Source organism: Mustelus asterias, chromosome 17 (genome assembly GCF_964213995.1).
Source record: "Mustelus asterias chromosome 17, sMusAst1.hap1.1, whole genome shotgun sequence".
Classification (NCBI taxonomy): Eukaryota; Metazoa; Chordata; class Chondrichthyes; order Carcharhiniformes; family Triakidae; genus Mustelus; species Mustelus asterias.
Genome location: NC_135817.1, coordinates 83,587,428 through 83,611,327, shown reverse-complemented (window position 1 = coordinate 83,611,327; position 23,900 = coordinate 83,587,428). Strand labels below are relative to the sequence as shown.

The window sequence follows — 23,900 nt, the reverse complement described above, 5'->3', positions numbered from 1 at the left end:
CTGCACCCTCACCTTTCCTTCTCCCCTGTGTACTTTATGAACGGTATGCTTTGTCTGTATAGCGTGAAAGAAACAATACTTTTCACTGTATCCCAATACATGTGACAACAATAAATCAAATCAAATCAAATCTTCTTCAAATAGGATCTTTGTATCTGTTACATCTATCTGTAAGGGCAGATGGTACCTTACAGAATCTATAGTGCAGAAGGAGGCCATTTGGCCCATTGAGCCTGCACGGGCTTGCTAAAAGAACATTCTACCTCATCAAACCCTGCCTTCTCCCTGTATCTGTCTCTCTTTTCAGATAGCAATGTTTTTGAATACTTCAACTGAAGTATTCAAGAAGGTGGTTCCAGACTCCAACAACCCTCTGGGTGGAAACTTTTTTCCCTCACATCACACTCATTCCTTTTGCCAATTATTTTGAATCTGTGCCCTCTACTTCTTGATGTTCTCTTGAGTGGGAACAATTTCTCACTCTTTACCCCTCCCATTGCCCTCAGGATCTTGACTACCTCAATCAGGTCTCTTCTCAGCCTTCTTCTCTCCAAGGAAAACAGTCCCAAACTCTCAAATCTATTCTCATAGCTACACTTCTTTATCTCTGGAATAATTCTTGTGAAACTCCTCTGTGCTCTCTCTCCAATGCCTTCACATCCTTTCTCAAGTATGGCACGCAAACTTGAATGCAGTACTTAAGATAAGGCCTAACTAGTGTTTTATACAAGTTTAACATGCATTCCTTACTTTTGTGCTCAATGCCATAAAGCATATGATGTGTTTTATTCACATGCCCTTCCAACTTCAATGACTTTTGTTTAAAGTTTAAAAGTTTATTCATTAGTCTCACAAGTAAGGCTTACATTAACATTGCAATGAAGTCACTGTGAAATTCCCCGAGTTGCCGCAGTCTAGCGCCTGTTCGAGTCAATAAACCTAACCAGCACGTCTTTCAGAATGTGGGAGGAAATGGGAGCACCCAGCGCAAACCCACGCAGACATGGTGAGAATGTGCAAACTCCACATAGACAGTGACCCAAGCCGGGAATCACTTTCCCGCAGGGTCCCTGGCGCTGTGAAATAGCAGTGTTAACCACTGTGTTATTGTGCTGCCCCCTGTATCTATAAATTGAGGTCCCTCTGTTCCTGTACCTCCTTTAGAGAGTTTCCTTTATTTCATACTGTCTCTCCATATGCTTTCTAAAAATGAACCATCTCACAATCCTCTGCATTGAACTTCATCTGCTACTTATCTGCCCATTTCACCAACATGTGAAATGGGCAGACAAATGTGAGGTGATTGAACCAGGGCAGGACTTACTCAGTTAATGGTAGGGCGTTGGGGAGAGTTACAGAACAAAGAGATCTAGGGATACATGTTCATAGCTCCTTGAAAGTGGAGTCACATGTGGTCAGAGTGGTGAAGAAGGCATTCGGCATGCTTGGTTTCATCGGTCAGAACATTGAATACAGGAGTTGGAATGTCTTGTTGAAGTTGCACAAGACATTGGTAAGGCCACACTTGGAATACTGTGTACAGTTCTGGTCACCCGATTATGGAAAGAATATTATTAAACTAGAAAGAGTGCAGAAAAGATTTACTGGGATGCTACCGGGACTCGATGGATTGAGTTATAAGGAGATGCTGGATAGACTGGGACTTTTTTCTCTGGAGCATAGGAGGCTGAGGGGTGACCTTATAGAGGTCTATAAAATAATGAGGGGCACAGATCAGCTAGATAGTTAATATATTTTCCCAAAGGTAGGGGAGTCTAAAACTAGAGGGCATAGGTTTAAGGTGAGAGGGGAGAGATACAAAAGTGTCCAGAGGGTCAATTTTTTCACACAGAGAGTGGTGAGTGTCTGGAACAAGCTGCCAGAGGTAGTAGTAGAGGCGGGTGCAATTTTGTCTTTTAAAAAGCATTTAGATAGTTACATGGGTAAGATGGGTATAGAGGGATATAGGCCAAAGGCGGGCAATTGGGATTAGCTTAGGGGTTTTAACAAAAAAGGGCAGCATGGACAAGTTGGGCCGAAGGGCCTGTTTCCAAGCTGTAAACCTCTGTGACTCTATGACTCTATGTCTCTGTCCGATTGAAGTTCAAGACTATCCTCGTCACAGTTGACAACGTTTCCAGTCTTTGTTTCATCTCCAAATTTTGAAACCATGCCCTGAACACCACATTCCAGGTCATTAACGTATGTCAGGAAAAAGGGTGGGTTCCAACACTGGCCTCTGGGGAAATGCACTACAAACCTTCCTCTGATCTGAAAAACAGCCATTTTTCACTACTTTGTTTCCTGTCACTCAACCAATTTCTTATCGATACCAACTTTCCCTTTCAGTCCATGAGCTAGAATTTTGATCAGGTCTGTCGTGTGGCCCTTTGAAAATTCATATATACCAACCATCAACTACCAACCCTATCAACCTTCTCTGCTACCTCCTTGAAAGACTCTAGCAAGTTAATTAAACATGAGTTTCCCTTCATTAATCCATGCTGACTTTCGTTAATTACAATGCACTTGTCTAAGTGAATATTGATTTTGTCCCAAACTATAGTTTCCAGAAGTTTCCCCAATACTAAAGTTAAACTGACTGGTCTGTAGTTTTTGTCATTATCCTTGCACCCCTTTTTGAACAAGGATGGATTCGTTAAGACCCACACCAGAAACTCCAAAGTGTATTATGCAATTAGTCTAAACCCTAAGTCTTCCATTTGATTTTGACATTATGGTGAGCATAAAGTGTTTCACTCCAGGTATGATTCAAATGACCCACTAGGAAGCTTTTATCGAACAAAGTTTACTTAAGAACACGGTTAGAATATAACAAAAAGAATTAGGGTAACTTTTACCAATTACAAAACTTAAACATGACACAGTATAATTATTTTCAGCTAGCTATCTCTGTTGTTCCAATGTAAAGCAATGTCCCATAGGCATGCACCTTTCTTCAGAATTAGTTAGCACTAAAACAAGTATGCTCACATGATATGAGATTTCCAGCTTTTAACATCTACAGACAGAAATCCAAACAGCAGTTTCCAGAGCAGGATATATCCTCAAGAAAGCCAAGCAGAGAAATAAATCTAGTCTCTCATAGCTTCCAGACTTCAGAGACAGGAAATGATACTTCTCTCTCTGCAGCTTCCAAAACAGCAACACTCAGACAGCAGAATCTCCAACTCCAGAGAGGAACATAAGAGACACACCCCTCTCTCAATTCCAAACAGCATCTGAAAAACAGCAACTAAGCCAGAATTCTCGGTGAAAGCCTAGCTGTTATATGATCTGACTTGTCAATCATCCCAATCAAGTTCTACTCTGCAATCTCAGGGAACACTGAAACAACTGAGCACTGCATTAGTTCAGGTTAAAACAAACATGGTATCAATTATACTGCTTCAGTAACAATAGAGGATACCGGCTGCAGGCAAAATAATACCAATAAATTGCCAGAGACTGCTCGAAACATCCTGCAGAGAGATATGATTAGGACTCTAAAATCGGCCCCACAGATGGAGGAGGTGGTTAAGAAAGCGTATGGTGTGCTGGCCTTTATCAATCGAGGGATTGAGTTTAGGAGTCCGGGGATAATGATGCAGCTATATAAGACCCTCGTCAGACCCCATTTGGAGTACTGTGCTCAGTTCTGGTCGCCTCATTACAGGAAGGATGTGGAAAAGATTGAAAGGGTTCAGAGGAGATTTACAAGGATGTTGCCTGGATTGAGTGGCATGCCTTATGAGGATAGGCTGAGGGAGCTCGGTCTTTTCTCCTTGGAGAGACGAAGGATGAGAGGAGACCTAATAGAGGTATATAAGATGTTGAGAGGCATAGATCGGGTGGACTCTCAGAGGCTTTTTCCAAGGGTGGAAATGTCTGCTACGAGAGGACACAGGTTTAAGGTGCTGGGGGGTAGGTACAGGGGAGATGTTAGGGGTAAGTTTTTCACACAGAGGGTGGTGGGCGAGTGGAATCGACTGCCGTCAGTGGTGGTGGAGGCGAACTCAATAGGGTCTTTTAAGAGACTCCTGGATGAGTACATGGAGCTTAATAGGATGGAGGGTTATAGGTAGGTCTAGAAGGTAGGGATGTGTTCGGCACAACTTGTGGGACCGAAGGGCCTGTTTGTGCTGTAGTTTTTCTATGTTTCTATGTTTCTAAAATACATTTCTTAAAGGCACGTATCGCCACATAATATTCATAATTCTCCAGTCTTCTGGCACCACCCTGTGTCAAAGGAAGTCTGGAAGATTATCACAAATGAATCCGCAATTACCACTCTTACTTCACTTGGTACCCTTGGATGCATCTCACTCAGTCCTGGAATCTTATCCATTTTAAGTAAAGATTGCCTTTCTAACACCTCCTCCGTTGCAATTGTAAATGATCTGAATGTTCCAGGCACCTTCTCTCTCACCTCAGTCCGAGTAGCATCTTCATCCTTTGTAAAGACAGATACAAAGTATTTGTTTCATAGCTTGACTATTTCTCCTGTCTCCCTGTGTAAGTCTCCCTTTTTTATCCCTAGTCAGCCCTACTTTCTCATTTACTATCCTTTTCTTATGTACATGCTTATAGAAGACCATGGGATTCCCTTTTGTGTCCCCTGCCTGCCTCTTTCCATACTCCCTCCTTGCTTTCCTGGTTATTTTTTTCACTTCCCCATTGGTCCACCTATATTCAACCTGATTCCCCATTATATTTTCTACAGAGAATCTGTCATTCTTTTTATCTTCACTGTTATCATCCTGGGTGTTCTGGATTTATTTGTCCTACCTTTCCCCTTCAAGGGAAGATACCTTGGGGAGGATTTTCTCCCTTTTTTTCCCCCAAGTGTTGTCTCAGCCAGGTAAAGCAGAGGACAGCCTGCCGAGTGCTTTGCCAGTTACTCCCGTCGTATTTTCAAAGTTTTAGGAACAAAAAGCTAAGGGGTGGGTCCCACAACATCATGCTGGCGGGGTGGGATAAAATTAAAGAGACAAAGTCCTCACTGGACATCCAACTCCTCCCCCTCTCCGCCCACCACGAAGGACATGGGACACAGACACTTCCCCGCTCATGGGCACAGGACCATGCCCTCACAGATATAATTACATTTCAATAGTAACTATGCTTCCAAAAATACTTCATTGGTTGTAATGTGCTAAGGACCATCCTGAGAACCTGTGAAGTTCTTGGGACAAAAACAGTTACTATTCAGTTGGAGACATTTCAAATGAGAACATCACGACTGTTAAGCATGGATCCTCTGTTATCTCTTTCTAGCAGACTCCCTCTGCTGGTACATGCATGTATGGTATCCTCAAGTGCACAAAACACACAATGCAATTCCCAGTACACTACAATAGCCCCTTTGGGAATGCAACCCTCCAATTGTATTATATTTTCATATTCCAGAGTGAGATTTGAACTCCTGAGGCGAGCTGTAAACATGCTCGTTCATCAGGTTAGGGAAAACACAACTCATTTATTTACAGGTTAAAACTATACAGAGGCATGCAATCAGCAAGCGGATGGGCAGAGTAAGCAGGTAAAATCACGCGAGAGCCGAGGAATCAGGACCATGCCCGGTTGCTCTGCTCTTGCGATCTTACTGGACTCCCAGAGCGGTCAGCCTCTCACCCATTTCCGGCAGAGGCGGAATAAATTATTTCAATGTATTTAAATGTGTACTTGCATCTATTTAGTGAGTCTGGCACTCAATCGTCCGGGCTCACTTATCTTTATGGCCTCGCCGGGAGAGCTTCTCTCCGATGAGGAAAACACCTGCTCCCCATGAATGGGGAACAGTTGTGTTGCCCTCGTTCGTAGAATCAGAGGCCATTGAGGCCCCCCGGAGATGTCGAGGGCAAGGGGAGGCTGCCCCTTGGATAGTGCCAGCATGGCAGTGCCAGCCTGGCACCTTGGCACTGCCTATTGGGCACCTTGGCATTGCTCACTGGGCAGTGCCAGAGGTTGGGCTTGAAGGAGGAGGGGCCTATCGGGGTGCAACCTGAAGGTGATGGGACCTAAAAGGATGCGGCTGATGGGCCAGGGCCTGAATGGGGCAGGGGCTATGGGGGTGGGGCCAATGGGGCAGTGCCTGGAAGGGCAGGGTCAGGTCAGGGCAGCCTGCTCGGGGAGGGTGTGGGCTCTGCACACCCTACCTTGATCAATTGAGGGGGGGAAGGGAGAGGGGGAGGGGGAGGGTATCCCACTGCACACTCTGCATGTGATCATGGGGTGGGGGGGAGGCATGATCAGTCTGGGTAGCAGGGAGGCGGGGTTATATTTTTGGGCGATGTGGGGCTCGCAGTCGGCCACAGGCCCCTGTGATTGGGGGGGGGGCGGCGTCAGTGTTCAGGCCAGTTTCTACAGCATTGGCCTGACAACGCTCCCTCTCTCTGTCAGGCCTCTGCTGTTGGAATTGCGCATGTGCATCCACAGAAGTTTGCACATGCGCAATAGCTCCCTCTGCTGGTTGATCAGGCTGGCTGGCGAGTGAAGTAGCGAGTGAAGCCCTACATACTTCGTCCAGTAGCGAGAAACAGTCTAGCCCATTTTATCAAGCACTACTGAGAGTAAAACGCACCCAAAAAACGGATCTGCAACTCTCCCATTTTCATGCTAGCTGGACACTTAGAATTTTTCTCGTAAAATTGCACGCTATAACTTCAGTTGTTCCATGGTTGGAAAAACATTGTAAAGTAAAGTTTATTTATTGGTCACAAGTAAGGCTTATATTAAACACTGCAATGAAGTTACTGTGAAATTCCCCTAGTTGCCACAATCCGGCGCCTGCTTGAGTCAATGCACCTAACCAGCACGTCTTTCAGACTGTGGGAGGAAACCGGAGCACCCGGAGGAAACCCACGCAGACACAGGGAGAACGTGCAGACTCCACACAGACAGTGACCCAAGCCAGGAATCGAACCTGGGTCCCTGGCGCTGTGAAGCAGCAGTGCTAACCACTGTGCCACCGTGCCGTCCATTGGTGCAATCGTTCAATGGTAGCCCCTGATGTAGGAGACTTCACCTCAAAAACATCCATCCACCTTGAATGTACATCAAAATGAGCAGAAACATTATGCCCATGAATGGACCAATATAATTAACATGGACTCGTACCCATGACTGGCCAGGCCATTCCCAAGCATACATTGAGACATCCTTTGTTGTAAATGGCACTGTTTGCAGTGCTTGGCTAGGCTCTCGATTTCGGCAACAATGCCAGGCCACTGCACCTAACTTCTGTTGAACATCTTCATCTTTGGGATGCCAGGCTGAGCGCTATGTTATTCCGTTAGATGCTGCTCTCTGCCTGGTACAGGGATGACTACTCTTGCTCCCCAGAGTATGATGCCATCCTGGCAACTCAATCCACCCTTGCAGGTAAAAAAATGATTACTTCAGAAACAGTCTGATTGGCCCAACCTGTGTCTCACTTTGGACAGAAGTAGACCCTGACTTGTCCAGTACCAGGTTTCCTTCACCAAGACTGGCAATGTGTCCAACAAATTCAGCGCCATGACAATTTCCTGTGGTACTGGAGCAGCTGTAACACTTTCTTATAAACAGTAAGAAGTCTCACAACAGGTTAAAGTCCGACAGGTTTATTTGGTAGCACAAGCTTTTGGAGCTCTGCTCCATCATCAGGTGAGTGAAGGGTTGGGTTCACAAACAGGGCATATATAGGCACAGACTCAATTTACAAGATAATGGTTGGAATGCGAGTCTTAACAGGTAATCAGGTCTTTAACTTTCTTATAAAGGTAGGTGGCTGAGTGCATCCACATTCGCTCTGTGTGTGTTCCAGGTCTGTGCTTGAATGTATATTCGTAGTCAGGCAGAATTAATGCCCAACATTGAATTCTTACCAATGCCATTGACAGAGTAGCCTTGTCTTCTTTAAAAAGACCCAAAAGCAATTTACAGTTAGAAACAATGGTTAGGTGGCAACCATATAATTACTGGTGGAATTTCTTCACACCAAAAGCTATTGATGATTCTTCTTTCTCAGTTTGTGAGTATCTGTTTCAGCCCCTGGGAGGGTTCTTGAGATATAGCCTATTGGCCTTTCAGATCAGTTGTCCATCTTATTGGACAACACCAGGCCAACACCATGCGGAGGGGCATCGCAGGTCAATGCCTGTTCCTTAGGCTGGTTGAAATACAATAACAAGTTTGAAGAATGCAGCAATTGTTTTACTCTGTTGAAAGCTTTTTCCTGGGGAGTCTTCCAAGACCAACGCTGGTGTTTCTTCAGCAGAATATGTAAGAGAGCCAATAACATCAACAAGTTTGTTAAGCAACGCCCATAGTAATTTACCATTCTCAAAAATGGCTTGAGCTCAGATGTGTTTTTTTGGGGGGGGGGGGGGGGGGGGGGGGGTCAATGTCTCATTTAAGGCCCTGTCTTCCATGGGGTGTAATTAACCTGCATCTACACGCTACTCCAGGTTAGGTCACCTCGGTGACTTGAAAAGTACATTTCTCCTTCTTTAGGTGAACTCCGGCCTCTTGAAATCTCTTCAACACTTCCTCTAAGTTTGCAAGATGCTCGGCTTCTGTCAATCCTGTTATGAGAACATCATCAAGATATCCCACAACTCGTGGCAGCCCCTGTAGCAGACTCTCCATTGTCCTCTGGAAAATTGCACATGCTGAAGACAAGCCAGAAAGAGGGTGCACATATTGGAACAACCCTTTGTGTGTATTTATCATGACAAAACCTTGGGAAGTCTAATTCGAGTAGCTGATATGCATGACTCATATCCAGTTTTGTATAAGATTGACCTCCAGCCAGCTTTGCATACAGGTCTTCGATCTTCAGGATTGGATATTTATCCAATTTGGCAGCCTGATTAACTGCTGACTTGTATTTAACACAAGGCGGATGGTCTTGTCTGGTTTCAGTACGGGAACTATAGGTGCTGCCCATTCTGAGAACTGAACTGGCTGGATAATACCCCAGTTCCACTAAACACTATATTTCAGCCCCTCGTAAAGCACATGGTCTTAAAGCATAAAGCATAAACCTTGTCCTAAAGAATTGCAGGAATGCACTCTGGGTCCACATTGATCTTCAGCTGCAGGCCTTTTATTTTGACTAATTCATCCTTGAAGATGCCCTCATATTTCTTCATCAGTTTAAGCAGTCTTTTTTTCCGCACTTGGAAAATCTCAGTCTAATTTAACTTGATTTTCTTAAGCCAAAGGTGGCTGACAGGTTTTTAATGCTTCCTATGTGTCTATGATCACTGAAGTTGGGCATCCACTATTTTATCTCAAGTATAAGTTGTTAACTTGGTCACAGTTGCTCTTTAAATTCAATGGTTGAACTCCTTCTCTCACGTACCAATATGTATTCTCACCTGTCACAGTAGTTGATGCCCTTGTATCAACTTCCATCTTAAGAGACTTCCAATTTACCTGGAACATTGCAGTAATAGGGGCTATTTTACTCGCTTTTATATTAAACAGTGATGAATATTTAAATTGATGGTGCTAGACTCTTCCACATTTTATCCTGATGACGCATTCCTTAATGAGCCACTCAGTAGACTTGACCTGGCTCTGCACTCACGCCTTAAAAACCTCAAATTTTGGTCTCCTTATTTGAGGAAGGATGTGGTGGCATTGGAGGCAGTTCAGAGGAGGTTCACCAGACATCTGGGGATGAAAGGGTTGACGTATGAGGAGAGATTAAACAGTTTGGGCTTGTACTCGCTGGAGTTTAGAAGGATGAGAGGGGATCTGATCGAGGGATATAAAATATTAAAAGGGATTGATAAAGTAAATGTTTCCTCTTATGGGGCAATCTAGAACAAGAGGTCACAGGTATAGGTTGAGAGGCGGTAGATTTAAAACTGAGATGAGGAGGAACTACTTCTTGCAGAGGGGGGTGAATTTGTGGAACTCGCTGCCCCATAGTGCGGTGGAATCTGAGTCGTTGAATGGTTTCACGAAGGAGATAGATATATTTCTAATAAAAAAACAGGTTAAAGGGATATAGGGACCAGGGTCTGGAGGTAGATTTGAGACCAGGGAGAGATCAGCCATGATCTGATTGAATGGCGGAGCAGGCTCGAAGGGCTGAATTGCCTACCTCTGCTCCTAATTCCTATGTTCCTGTGTAAGTCACTTCTCCTGTGACGAAAAAAACACTCAGCCTCCTTATACCAACAGGATTCAGGGGAGTGGTTACCTCCACATTTTGCTTTAAACATTGCTGTTTGATTGCCTCCTCTAAATCTTCTGTCTTGTTTGTGGCTGAACTCATTTCCCACCTTGTGACTACATCTTTGGTTTTGGCTTTACTGCTGACTGCAGATTCCTGCCCTAACTGGTGAACGACGCCATGTTGCACTCTCTGTAACATTTGTGCACTGTTTTCAGCACTTTCCAATGTCTGCGCTATCTCCATTGCTTGTTTAAAATGTATATTGACCTCTGCAAGCAATCTCCATTGAATCACCTTGGTATTCATCCCGCAGATTAATCTGTCCCGTAACATATCATCCAAGGTGGCTCCAAAAACACAATACTCTGATACCTGTTTCAATTTAGTGATGCAAGTCACAATTATTTCACCTGGGGCTCTCCCCCATGAATTAAATTTGAATTTCTGAAGTAAGACTGATGGTTTAGACTGGAAATGTGACATCACCAATTCCACAAGCTCTCTGAATGATTTGGAGTCAGGCACGCTTGGGGCTTTAGGATTGTGAATCAGATTATAAATCTGGGTTTCACACACACTGAGGAGAATTGCCTGTTCTTCGCCTCCTTCCCTATTTTGTGCATTTGGAAGCAATTCCCAAGGCGTACTATGTATTGTGTCTGGTAGAAGTCAAATGGACCTATCCATCCAAAGAGGGGCATTATGGTGAGTAATCTTTTCTTTTCTCAACTTCACTCAACTTTAATCTAAACTGGGTACTCACAGTCTGAGGATCAAAAACAACAAAGAACAAAGAAAATTACAGCGCAGGAAAAGGCCCTTTGGCCCTCCAACCCCGTGCCGATCATGATGCCCAAACTAAACGAAAAAAAACCTTCTGCCCTTACTTGGTTCATATCCTTCTATTCCCTCCCTATTCATGTACTCATCTAGATGCCTCTTAAATGTTGCTAATGTGCCTGCTTCCACCACCTCCTCTGGCAGCGCGTTCCAGGCACCCACCACTCTCTGTGTGAAAAACTTCCCCTGCACATCTCCCTTAAACTTTCCCCCTCTCACCTTGAACCTGTGTCCCCTTGTAATTGACACTTCCACCCTGGGGAAAAGCCTCTGACTATCCACCCTGTCTGTGCCTCTCATAATTTTGTAGACCTCTATCAGGTCTCCCCTCGGTCTCTGTCTTTCCAGTGAGAACAATCCCAGTTTATTCAACCTCTCCTCATAATCAACACCCTCAAGACCAGGCAACATCCTGATGAATCTTCTTTGAACTCTCTCCAAAGCTTCCACGTCCTTCTGGTGGTGTGGCGACCAGAGCTGTACGCAATATTCCAATACTCGCAATACTCATTTTTTAAAAATCTTCATCGCCAAATGTGAAGATGCTCATTCACCAGTTTAGGGAAAACACAGCTTGTTTATTTACAGGTTAAAACTATGACAGAGGCTTCCAGCTTTGTGGCAACAATCAGCTCCCGAGATGACTCTGAGCACAGAAGCCCCCAGGGTGATCCCCCACATTGCTTCGTGATTGGTTCCCCGGATCATGTGACCCTTAGTCTGCTGCAGATTGGTCCTTAAGTGCACAATCACCACACTCACCGACATTTATCCGAAGCAATGGGGCAAGCAGGAGTAACAATAGGCCAAGCCACCTCTTGGAAAGGGGAGATTGGAGGAGGAGATATTCCAAATGGGGCTCGTCATCCTTTCCAACCAGTTGTTACGGCTCATTGCAACAGGTCATGGCCTGAAAACATCTCCTCTATTGAATGTCCACAACAGGCAAGCAACCCGTGCAGGAGATGGAGCCCACGGAAGGGTTAACATAAACTGGGTGAAAGTTGATGGAAGGTTACTGATTCTGAAGCGTTACTTTTTTACCAGCTGACCAGTTCTTAATGGATGTTATACTTTAGCTTGAACAGTCATCATTTTAGATCAGTATTAGGTGTGGCAAGGAGAGAGTTAATGCTGGTGAAAACTAGGACAAACATTTTTTTTAAATGAAGACAGTGTGAGCAAGGAACAATGTTGGGTCATTATAGAAATTTTTGAACATTAAGAAATGGCCTTTGACCCCAGGGACTGTTTCCCCCCGCCCCCCCCCCCCACCCAACTCTCCCCATCACCAGTCTCCTCTCAACAAAGATAGTCCTCCCCTCACCCTTTCGCTAACCCCGCCACTGTAGACTATTGAAAGGAGGTTGGGGGGTGGGGTGGGGGGCTCCTTTGCAGAACCCTTCAGACAGGAGGGTGCCTAATGAAGCAATCATGGTAACCCACGAAAACAAAACAGTCCGCACGATTTCTCCGGGCGCGCAAGGGCTGTGTCATCTCGGCGAAAAATAAAGGGGGAAAATTAAAGATAGAAATGTGTTTTGTTTGACAAAAAAAAAGGAAAGCAGATCGAAGTTGCATAACTTTGAAATGTTCCACCCCCCTCCCTCTCTGCACGCACACACACTCTCTGACTTAAGGGTGACCTTATGTCTCAAATAATGAGCGCAGGTTAATTGATTCAGAAAACCTTGTCTGGGTAAATCTTTCCCTGGGCCTCTTGGATCAGTCAAAAACATTCCAATGTACTGTGCAAAAAAAAAAGCAGTCAATGCTTAGGCGGGAGGAAAGCAGGAAGTTCCATGAGTTTTGATTATGCGTAGACTATTAGTTTTCCTTGTTTGAGTTCCATACTCTCTCCCCCCACCCTCCTCCTCCTCCTCGTCCTCCCTCCCTCCCTCCAATTCCCTCCTCCTTTCCTTTTCCAAACCCTGTACCGAGGGCTCCTCTAATTGAGACTGACACACACACTCACACAGATTGCACTCTCTTTAGGTTCCTCGTCTTGCTGAAGGTTTTGGAACCGAACTGGATAGGCCATCCTCCTCATTATTATACATCAACGAAAAAAAATACCTTTGTGCGCAGAAAATTTCCCTGAAGCATTTATTATTTTCTCCAAAGAAAAGAGGGCTGGATGCCCGAGGCTGTGAGGAGGTTGCTCTCATTCCCCGATGCACAATGTAAGAATTGTACAGTGATAGGCAAATGAACCAGTGCATGGGGGCCTCAGACCAGCTGGGCAAAACAAAAAAAAAACTTTTAGCACTTCTACCGACTTCCATACAGCAGTTGCTGGAACGCCTGTGAGTAAAACAACAAAAAAATCTTTTTTCTTAAAATTCCAATTCTTATTTAAATTGTGTGCTTTTTTTTTAAAAAAGGAAAAATGGACGATTATTATGGAGCAGGTTTTAAAGTTCTAAGTGTGCTTTGTTCCCCATCCTTTCTGTACATTTTAGACTGAGTTTAAATCTCGGCAGAATATTATATTCGTTTAAAATCTCTTTAGGTGTTTATTTGAAATGTGAGCCGATGTGTGTACGTGAAGCGTGAAGAGTTTCTGCATAGTTTTCACGGCAGTTTTTCTTTTCTCCCTTTATTTTACCATTCCCCCACTCCCACATTGTCCCCCGCTTTCCTTCTGTTCGCACCCCCCCCCCTCCCCTCATCATCTGAATCGCATTCTAAGCCCGCTTTCTCCCTCCCTCTCTCTCTCTCCACCCAGCGTAACTGTGCGATCGGGTTAGGTTTCTTAGGCAGATTCTTTGCTTTCCATCTTGGCCTCCTTATCTTCCGAGGCAATGGCAGAACGATTATGAACAGACAGCTTTGTGAGTGAATTCCTGGCCATTTGTGGGTCAGCTCCCAAGGGAGAATCCGTCTGCCTTCTAAACTAACGTATAATATCCTTTGTATCTGCTCAATTATTAGCAACAAACCTCCGTGTCTCATTCTTGTACACGGAATGTTTAAAAAGGCAAGAATCAAAGCCATCTGATTTCAAGATTTAAATGTATTCCGACTGAAGGTGCGTTTTCACTGCTTCATGAATTGAATTTGGTTTCGAGCAGTTACAGAGGGAGATTAACTTGCTGCTATTTCAGCGACTAGCCCCCTTTCGGTTGTGAATTGTATGTGGGTCACAAACGTGCTGTGAGGGAATTTTATTTTGGCCCTTTTCATTCCCAATCTTTCCTCACTCCCTCGCCACCAACTCCCCCCCCCCCTCACCCGCAACCCCCTCCCCCCCACCCGCAACCCCCTCCCGTCCTCTGGCTGGGAAAGAGAGGCTGGTCGGAACGGTCGAGAATGCTGTGCAGACGTTCCAGACAGGCACTGCTACGCTCCTGAAGCTCCAGTGGCCATTTTGAGGTCAGTGCAGGGGGAAGCAAGCATTAGCAGCACTGATGGAAAAACGGCGGAGGCGCGATGGGCTGCAGCTCTGGAACTTCGACCAAGCTTAGTTCTCGCACCCTCTTTATCGTCATTATTCAAATTCCTCCCCGTCTTCCCTCCCCTCCCACCCTCCCCACTTTCCAATCAGATTAGTTGGTTGCACTTAAACTGCGATTAATAATCTCCCCCTAAAAAAGTGCGTGGTCAAATTTGAAACAAAAAAAGAACTATCCACCCCGGCTCACAAATGATTCGGTGACCTGAGCTTCTCTGCCTGTGTCCTTTCTCTTTGGTCACAAGTGTGGGTGGAGGCTGTGGTCAAAGGGACCAGTTTCCTATGAAGGTGTTCAGTGGGAGATTTATCAACGTATTGGCTGGAATTTTACCGGCCCGCCCGCCACAAGAATCGGAGCGGGTGAACGGGCGGAGCTTGGGAAGGTCCGTTGACCTTGGGCGGGATTTTATGGTTTCAGGATGAGTGAGGCCATAAAATCCCGCCCATTATCCCCACAGTGTGATGCCTGCCGCTTAGGCTGAGCCAAACTTCTTCTTAAATTGTTTAGCAATTTTTAATGTTTCTTTCGAATGTTTCGAAAATATTCCCCCTCCTCTGCCCATTGATACTTTCGTTCGTTAACCTTCGTGTCACAGACCTGAAGCTGAAAGCTGGGAGGTTTAGGATCTTAGTCTGTCCCCCCACGCCCCCTCTTCATACCTCACCATGCATTTTGATGCTGCAAACCACACATTCATGACTTAGATTTGAGCTTTATCCCCCCCTCCCCCGATCTCTTCACCATTTCACCTCACCTTTCCACCCTATCTGTTACTCCTTGTCAACAAGGACACTAATCCCAGCCTCCACTCACCTGCATCTCCTCTCGACAATAGAAGTGGCGTGGACGTGAATCTGTGTCAAGTCACTCCGAGACACTGAGTGTGACCAGGTTAATGTTCAGCATGGTACTTTGTCCCTTATTGTTCCAGTGAGCCGACCCTGCCCCCTGCTCCCCACACCTCAACTCCATCCCTTGAGTTTCCCCCCTTTTCCCTCACCTCCTAAAGGTGTTGAATAATTCTTGATGTATTCTGCCTGTGTCGTAACTTGCACCAATTTCCATTCACTTATCATCCCCCCTGTGCTTGCTAACGGATATTGACTCCTGCTGCAGCAGTGCCAAGATTTTCTTTGTTGTTTCCAAATCCTTCCATGGCTTCACCCCTCACCATCTCTGCAGCCTCCTTCAGCCCTACAACATCCAAGGTCTCTGAACCCTTCTAATTCCCTCCTCTAGCATATTCACGATTTGAATTGTTCCATCATTGGTGGCCGTGCGTTCAGCTGCCTGGGGCCTCAGCTCAGAATTTCCTCCCTAAACCTCTCTACTTCTCTTTATCCATGTTGCACCTGAAAAATTACCTCTTTGACCAGGTTTTGGTCACCTGCCCCTACATCTCTACACGTGGTTCAGTGTCCAGACCCTAAGCACCTCTGCTCTTGCCATCACATACTCAGCTGCAGAATGCTGGGCCCCAGTGTGGCACCAAACTGCCCACACCAAATTTAATTGAGGTGAAACTCAGCTCAATGCACATCATCACTGGTATTGTTCAGCTCCCGGCTGCCAGTCCTGAGCAACATTGCCTCATGTCCCAACATCAGGAGGGTAATTGCAATAGGCAGGCTACCCGAGCAGCTTTACTCCAGCCCAAGCCTGCCCTCATTCAGGACATTCTTGACCCACTATCAGTATATCTTCCCACCACAAGGAGGGGTAGCAGCTGAGGATCTATGGCAGGAGGATTAGTATCATCATCCACCAGAAACCATTCTGTCATCATAGGCCCCACAGCCTGAACACCCAGCCTTGATCTCCCATGGCAACAATGAGCCCATTTAAACCATTTCTGGACAGGCCAAGGCCTCTGTGCAGCCAATGGAGTCAGCAAGCCCATCCAAGTTCTGTCCAATCAATGACTATCACTGTCCAAGAGTGTCTGCTGACTAAACTAGAATACAAGAGCAGGGATGTACTGCTGAGGCTGTATAAGGCTCTGGTTAGACCACATTTAGAATACTGCGAGCAATTCTGGGCCCTACATCTAAGGAAGGATGTGCTGGCCCTGGAAAGGGTCCAGAGGCGGTTCACAAGAATGATCCCGGGAATGAAAAGCTTGACACCAGGATGATAGGGAGTGGGATAGCTTGATCTTAGTTTCAGATAAAGCTCGGCACAACATCGTGGGCTGAAGGGCCTGTTCTGTGCTGTACTGTTTCATGTCTACCTATGTCTACATATGAGGAGCATTTGAGGACTTTGGGTCTATACTCGATGGAGTTTAGAAGGATGAGGGAGGGATCTTATTGAAACTTATAGAATAATGAAAGGCCTGGATAGAGTGGACGTGGGAAAGATGTTTCCATTCGTAGGAGAGACTAGGATCCGAGGGCACAGCCTCAGAGTAAAGGGACGACCCTTTAGAACTGAGGTGAGGAGGAATTTCTTCAGCCAGAGCGTGATGAATCTATGGAATTCATTGTCACAGAAGGCTATGGAGGCCAAGTCATTGAGCGCATTTAAGACAGAGAGAGATAGGTTCTTGATTGGTAAGAGGATCAAAGGTTACGGGGAAAAGATGGGAGAATGGGGTTGAGAAACTTATCAGCCATGATTGAATGGTGGATCAGACTTAATGGGCCGAATGGCCTAATTCTGCTCCTGTATCTTAAGGTCTTCTAGTCTTATGGGGTTAAAGAACTCCATCCAGCCACTGTTGCTTGGTTCTGTGTTTATGCACACACTAAATACAATAAATACTGCCAAATGTTGCTCCACTGAGGTATATTGGAATGTTTTATTATTTGAAAGGCACTATATAAATGTAAGTTGTTGTTATTTGGATTGCTTCCGCTATGCTCAAAGGCCTTGCTATGACAATCTCTAACAAGCAATCGACAACTCCACCCGTGCCAGCTTGGTTCCAAGCTCAATAACTCCTTTGCACATCCTTCTCAGCAGTTAGTCACGGATTGAACGAGAGAATGCCTTCTAAGATATTAAGTTGCAGCCCTTCTGTTTACCACTGTAAAGGATATTGCTGTTACCACAAGGGTCAGAGACAAAACAATGAAGGTGATTCCAATGATCGGAAACTTAAGCTACAATGGGGGAATTTTTTTTTAAAATGCTCTTGCTTTCTTCGGAAAATCGAGTCATATGAATAGAATTGAACAAAATTGATCCAGTTAAATTGATCCAGCAAAGTAAGAGCTCATGGTGGAGGGGGTAGCAATCAGCAAGGATAGAGGATTGGTTAGCTAACAGGTACAGTAAGTAGTCTCACAACACCAGGTTAAAGTCCAACAGGTTTATTTGGTAGAACGAGCTTTCGGATCGCTGCTCCTTCATCAGGTGAGTGCAGGATTTGTTTCGCAAACAGGGCATATATAGACACAAACTCAATTACAAGATAATGGTTGGAATGTGAGTCTTAACAGATAATCAGGCCTTTACAGGTGCAGACAATGCAAGTGGAGAGAGTGTTAAGCACAGGTTAAAGAGGTGTGAATTGTCTCTAGGCAGGACAGTTAGTGAGATTTTGCAAACCCAGGCAAGTTGTGGGTGTTGTGAGACTTCTTACTGTGCCTACCCCAGTCCAACACTAACATCTCCACATCTTAGCTAACAGGTAGCAGTGAGTAGGGATAAATGGGTTATCTTTTGGATTGGCAAGCTATCACTAGTGTAGTGCAGGAGCCCCAACTATTTACAGTTTGTACCAATGACTGGGATGAAGGGACCAAATGTATGGTTGCTAAATTTGCCAGTGACACAAATCTAGCTGGGAGAGTAGGTCGTGAAGCGGACATAAGGAGTCTGCAAAAAGCTATAGATACGTTGAGTGAGTGGGCAGAAATTTAGCAGATGGCATATAATGTGGGAAAATGTGAACTTGTCCACTTAGGGAGGAAGGATAGAAACTCAGAATATGATTTAAATAGAGAGATTGCAGAATTTTGCAGTGTGGAGAGAAATGGATGTCCTGGTTCTTGAATCACAAAACATTGGTACAACAAGTGACCAGGAAGGCAAATGGAGCATTGGAGTTTATTGCAAAGGGGCATTGAATGGAAAACTAGGGAACTTTTGCTACAGTTGTACAGGAAACTGATAAGACCACATCTAGAATGGATGTGGTCGGAACTCTACTACCTTGCCCGCTACAGAATCGGAGCAGACAAGGATCCGACAATGGACATCTCCATTGACCTCGGGTGGGAATTTCCAGCCTCACCCTGCCCATTGTGTACAGTTTAGGTCTCCTTACTTAAGAAGGGACATAATTGCATTAGAAACAGTTCAGAGAAGGTTGACTTGATCATTCCTGGGATTGAGGCTAATATCTTATAAGGAAAGCTTGAACAGGTTGCTTCTGTATCTAATGAGTTTCGAAAAATGACAGGCGATCTTACTGAACATCAGATCCTGAGGGGACTTAAGAAGATGGATTTCAAAGGGTGGTTTGCCTTGTGGGAGGGATTAGAACTGGGGAACACAGCATAAAGATAAGGGGTCTCCCATTTAAGACAGACATGAGGAGACTCTCCCTCAGAGGGTCATTAGTCTGCGAGATCCTCTTCACAAGAGCAGTGGAGGCTGGGTCATTGACTATGTTTAAGGCTGAGTTAAATTTGTGATTAACGAGGGGGCTAAAGGGTACAGTGGGTGGACAGAAAAGTGGAACTGAGGCCACAATCAGAGCAGCCATGATTTTATCAAATGGTGGAACAGGTTTGAGGGCCAAGTGACCTACTCCTGCTCCTAATTTGTAAGTTCATAAGAATAAGATTGTGCATGTTTAAAATGGAGATAGAGAGGAACCAGGCTTACATATAGAGTCACGTTGGTCCCATTATTGAATTACAGCCAGTGCTGGGACACTCAGTCCTGTTACACACACATACACACACACACATACACACACACACATACACAATCAGTACTAGGACAGTCAGTCCTGTCCTGTTACACACACACAGTCCTCCCACAGTCCAAAAGACGTGCTGATTAGATGCATCGGCCATGCTAAATTCTCCCTCAGTGTACCCGAACAGGCGCTGGAGTGTGGCAACTCGGGGATTTTCACAGTAACTTCATTGCAGTGTTAATGTAAGCCGACTTGTGACACTGATAAATAAACATAATAAATAAACTTAACTTGAAAATGAGAGGCAACTTTATTGAGAATTCTCAGGGGCTTGACAGGGTGGATGCTGAGAGGTTGTTTCCCCTTGTGGGAGAGTCTAGGGCCAGAGGCACAATCTCAGAGTAAGGGGGTCGCCCAATTAAGACAGAGATGAGGAAGAATTTCTTCTCTCAGAGGGCGGTGAATGTGTGGAATTCTTTATTGCAGAGGGCTGCAGAGGCTGGGTCATTAAGTATGTTCAAGGCTGGCATAGACAGACTTTTACTCAGTAAGGGAATCGAGGGTTAGGTGGGAAAGTGGAGTTGAGGATTATCACATCAGATCAGTGATTGAATGGCAGAGCAGACTCGAAGGGCTGAATTGCCACCTTCTGCTCCTTTGTCTTATGGTCTTATGTAGTTTATATGGACTTTAGCAAGGCATTCGGTAAGGTCCCACATGGCAGATTGGTACAAAAACTAAAATCACATGGGGTTGGCTGGCTGGATGGATACAGACCTGACTTGATTATAGAAGGTAGAGAATAGCAGTGGGAGGGTGTTTTACAGAATGGAAATCTGTAGCAAGCAGTGTTCCACAGGCATCAGTGCTGGGATCTCTGTTGCTTGTAGTATATATAAATAATCTGGAGGAAAATCTGGGGGGGGGGGTCTGATTAGTAAGTTTGCGGATGACAGGAAGATTGGTGGAGTTTGCTGATAGTGCTGGGGATTGTCAGAGGACACAACAGGATAGAGATAGATTGGAGACTTGGGCACAGAAATGGATGATGGAGTTTAATCCAGACAAATGCGAGGTGATGCATTTTGGAGGGTCAAATTTAGGTGTGAATTATACTGTATATGGCAGAACCCTTAGTAATGTTAAGATACAGAGGGATCAGGGCATGCAGGTCCACAGTTCCCTAAAAGTGGCAACACAGGTGGCCAAGGTGATTAGAATCATAGAATCTACAGTGCAAAAGGAGGCCATTTCGCCCATCGAGTCTGCACTGACAACAATCCCACCCAGGCCCTATCCCCGTAGCCCCACACATTTGCCCTGCTAATCCCCCTGACACTAGGGTCAATTTAGCATGGCCAGTCAACCTAACCCGCACATCTTTGGACTGTGGGAGGAAACCGGAGAACCCGAAGGAAACCCACGCAGACACAGGGAGTAAGTGCAAACTCCACATAGACAGTGACCGAGGCCGGAATTGAACCTGGGTCCCTGGCGCTGTGAGACAGCAGTGCTAACCACAGTGCCACTGTGCCGCCCCTTGATTAAGAAAGCATATGGCATGCTTGCCTTCATCAGTCGGGGCATTGAGTACAAGGGTTGGGAAATCATGTTGCAGCTATATAAAACCTTGGTTAGGCCACATTTGGAGTATTGCGTGCAGTTCTGGTCACCACACTATCAGAAGGATGTGGAAGCTTTGGAGAGAGTGCAAAGAAGATTCACCAGGATGTTGCCTGGTCTTGAGGGTGTTGGCTATAAGGAGAGATTGACTAAACTAGGATTGTTTTCACTGGAAAGATGGAGGCTGAGGGAAGACCTAATAGAGGCCTCCAAAATTATGAGAGGCATAGACAGGGTGGATAGTCAGAGGCTTTTCCCCAGGGTGGAAGTGTCAATTACAAGAGGGCACAGGTTCAAGGCGAGAGGGGGAAAGTTTAAGGGAGATGTGAGAGGAAAGTTTTTCACGCAGAGAGTGGTATGGTGGGGAGGCACGGTGGCACAGTGGTTAGCACTGCTGCCTCACAGCTCCAGGGGCCTGGGTTCAATTCCCAGCTTGGGTCACTGTCTGTGTGGAGTCTGCACGTTCTCTCCGTGTCTGCGTGGGTTTCCTCCGGGTGCTCCAGTTTCCTCCCACAGTCCAAAGATGTGCTGGTTAAGTTGATTGGCCATGCTAAATTGCCCCTTAGTGTCCCGGGATGTGTAGGTTAGAGGGATTAGCGGGGTAAATGTGTGGGGTTATGGGGATAGGGCCTGGGGTGGGATTATTGTCGATGCAGACTCGATGGGTCGAATGGCCTCCTTCTGTACTGTAGAGTTTCTATGATTCTATGGTGGGTGCCTGGAACGCGCTGCCAGAGGAGGTGGTGGAAGCAGGCACATTAGCAACATTTAAGAGGCATCTGGAGGGTACATGAATAGGGAGGGAATAGAGGGATATGGTCCGGGTAAGGGCAGAAGTTTTAGTTTTAGTTTAATTAGAGCATCATATTCGGCACGGGCTGGAGGTCCGAAGGGCCTGTTCCTGTGCTGTACTTTTCTTTGTACTTTGTTCTTATGGACACAATGAGGCTGCAGAGGAGATTTGTTAGAACGATATCAGGTTAAAGAACTTCAGTTATGTGGGGAGGCTGGAGAAGCTGGCATTGATCTACTTAGTGCAGAGAAGGTTAAATGTAGATTTTAATTGAGGTGTTCAAATCATGAAGGGTTTTGATTGAGTAAGTGAGGTGAAAATGTTTCCATTGGAATGAGTGTTGGTGACCAGAGAGCACTGATTAAATACTATTGGAAAAGAGTCAGAGATGACACAAAAAAAACTTTTTTATGCAGCGAGTTGTAGTGATCCGGAATGAATGGAGCCTGAAAGACTGGTGGAAGCAAATTCCATAATAACTTTCTAAATTGAATTGGAGATATACTCGAAAGGAAAGCATTTGCAGGGATATGGGAAAGAGCAGTGGAATGGACAAACTGGATAGATCTTTCAAAAAACCAGCACAGGTATGATGGGCTGAATGGCCTCTTTCTGTACTGTATGGTTCTAGGATCAAACACCAAAGCGACAATTATCATCTCCAGCTTCTGTCCTTCCTGAGACATGCTTACTCAATACCCTGGCCCACTATTTCGGCTCACTATCACACAGGAAATGCATTTAGCTACACACCCATTGGACAAGATTTGTTTCCCTCTCATAGAATCATAGAAACCCTACAGTGCAGAAGGAGGCCATTCAGCCCAACAAATCTACACCGACAACAATCCCACCCAGGCCCTATCCCCGCAACCTCACATATTTACCCTGCCAATCGCTCTGACTCTAAGAGGCAATTTATCATAGCCAATCCACCTCCAATCTTTAGAGTGTGGGAGGAAACCAGAGCACCCGAAGGAAACCCACACAGACACAGGGAGAAAGTGCAAACTCCACACAGACGGTCACCCGAGGCTGGAATTGAATCCAGGTCCCTGGCACTGTGAGATAAAGAACAAGAACAAGTCTTTCCCACCATTCCACCAAAGGCGGGGATTGTCCTGGCTTTGACTTGTTATCCAAATCCCTAGATTAGTTTTTGCTCATAAAGCTCTTCTTACCAACCGTAAGGAAGATTAGCAATCAGAAGAGGGAGAGTTGAACTTTCTGCGACAAAGCCTTAGCACTAAGCACTGAGAAGCTTACTCAGATCCTGTCCCATATCAACATTGGCCATTGAGGCAGTGCAGTGGTTAAGGCACCTTCACTGTAATCATAAATTTATAACCTTACCCTGATAAGTTGTCAAATTGAATTCTATAAATCAGGTTATTAGTGGGCCGGTGCCAAGAAAGGTTGGCCGTAAACGATCCCAGATTATTGTAAATGCCTAATTAATTCACCAATATCTTTTCAGGTAGAGTCCCTGCTATCCCAACTCAGTCAGATATTCTCCTAGCGACATGGCTGATGCGTAGAATTAGAGTTCTACAGCATAGAAACTATTCAACTCAAGGATGGTAGGGTGGCACAGTGGGTAGCACTGTTGCCTCACAGCACCAGGACCAGGGACCCAGGTTCAACTCCGGCCTCTGGTTACTGTCTGTGTGTGGAGTTTGCACATTCTCCCCATGTTTGCATGGGTTTCCTCTGGGTGCTCCAGTTTCCTCCCACAGTTTAAAGATATGCAGGTTAGGTGGATTGGCCATGCTAAATTCTCCCTTCTTGTCCAAAGAGGTGTAGATTAGGTGGATTGGCCATGCTAAATTCTCCCTTAATGTCCAAAAATGTGTAGGTTAGGTGGATTATCTATAATAAAATGCACGTGGTTACAGGAATAGGGTGGGGGAGTGGGCCTGGGTAAGACGCTCTTCGGAAAGTCGTTGCAGGCTCAATGGGCCAAATGGCCTCCTTCTGCACTGCAGGGATTTTATGATTCAAATTCTCCACACCCACCTTTATGCTTAACATGAAACTCATCTCAAGTTACTTCACCTTCTCCTGTCAGACTATCCTTCCATACCATTCTCCTCATTTGTTTATCTCATTTCCCCTCAAGGACATTACGGGAATGCAATTGAA

The 23,900-nt window shown here is 45.4% G+C and overlaps 1 long non-coding RNA gene across 4 annotated transcripts in view; it reads left to right on the top strand.

Annotated features, from left to right (window-relative positions):
* The window catches only part of LOC144506211 (uncharacterized), a 322,365-nt gene that overhangs the window by 32,439 nt on the left and 266,026 nt on the right, over window positions 1–23,900 (top strand). Inside the window, exon 1 of one of the 4 annotated variants that reach the window (XR_013499865.1) lies at window positions 12,952–13,197. The exons of 2 other annotated variants lie outside the window; for them this stretch is intronic. This is a non-coding gene — a long non-coding RNA (uncharacterized LOC144506211). Of the gene's footprint in view, window positions 1–12,951; window positions 13,321–23,900 lie in introns of those variants that run through there. One more of the 4 variants, XR_013499862.1, reaches the window with a different exon arrangement.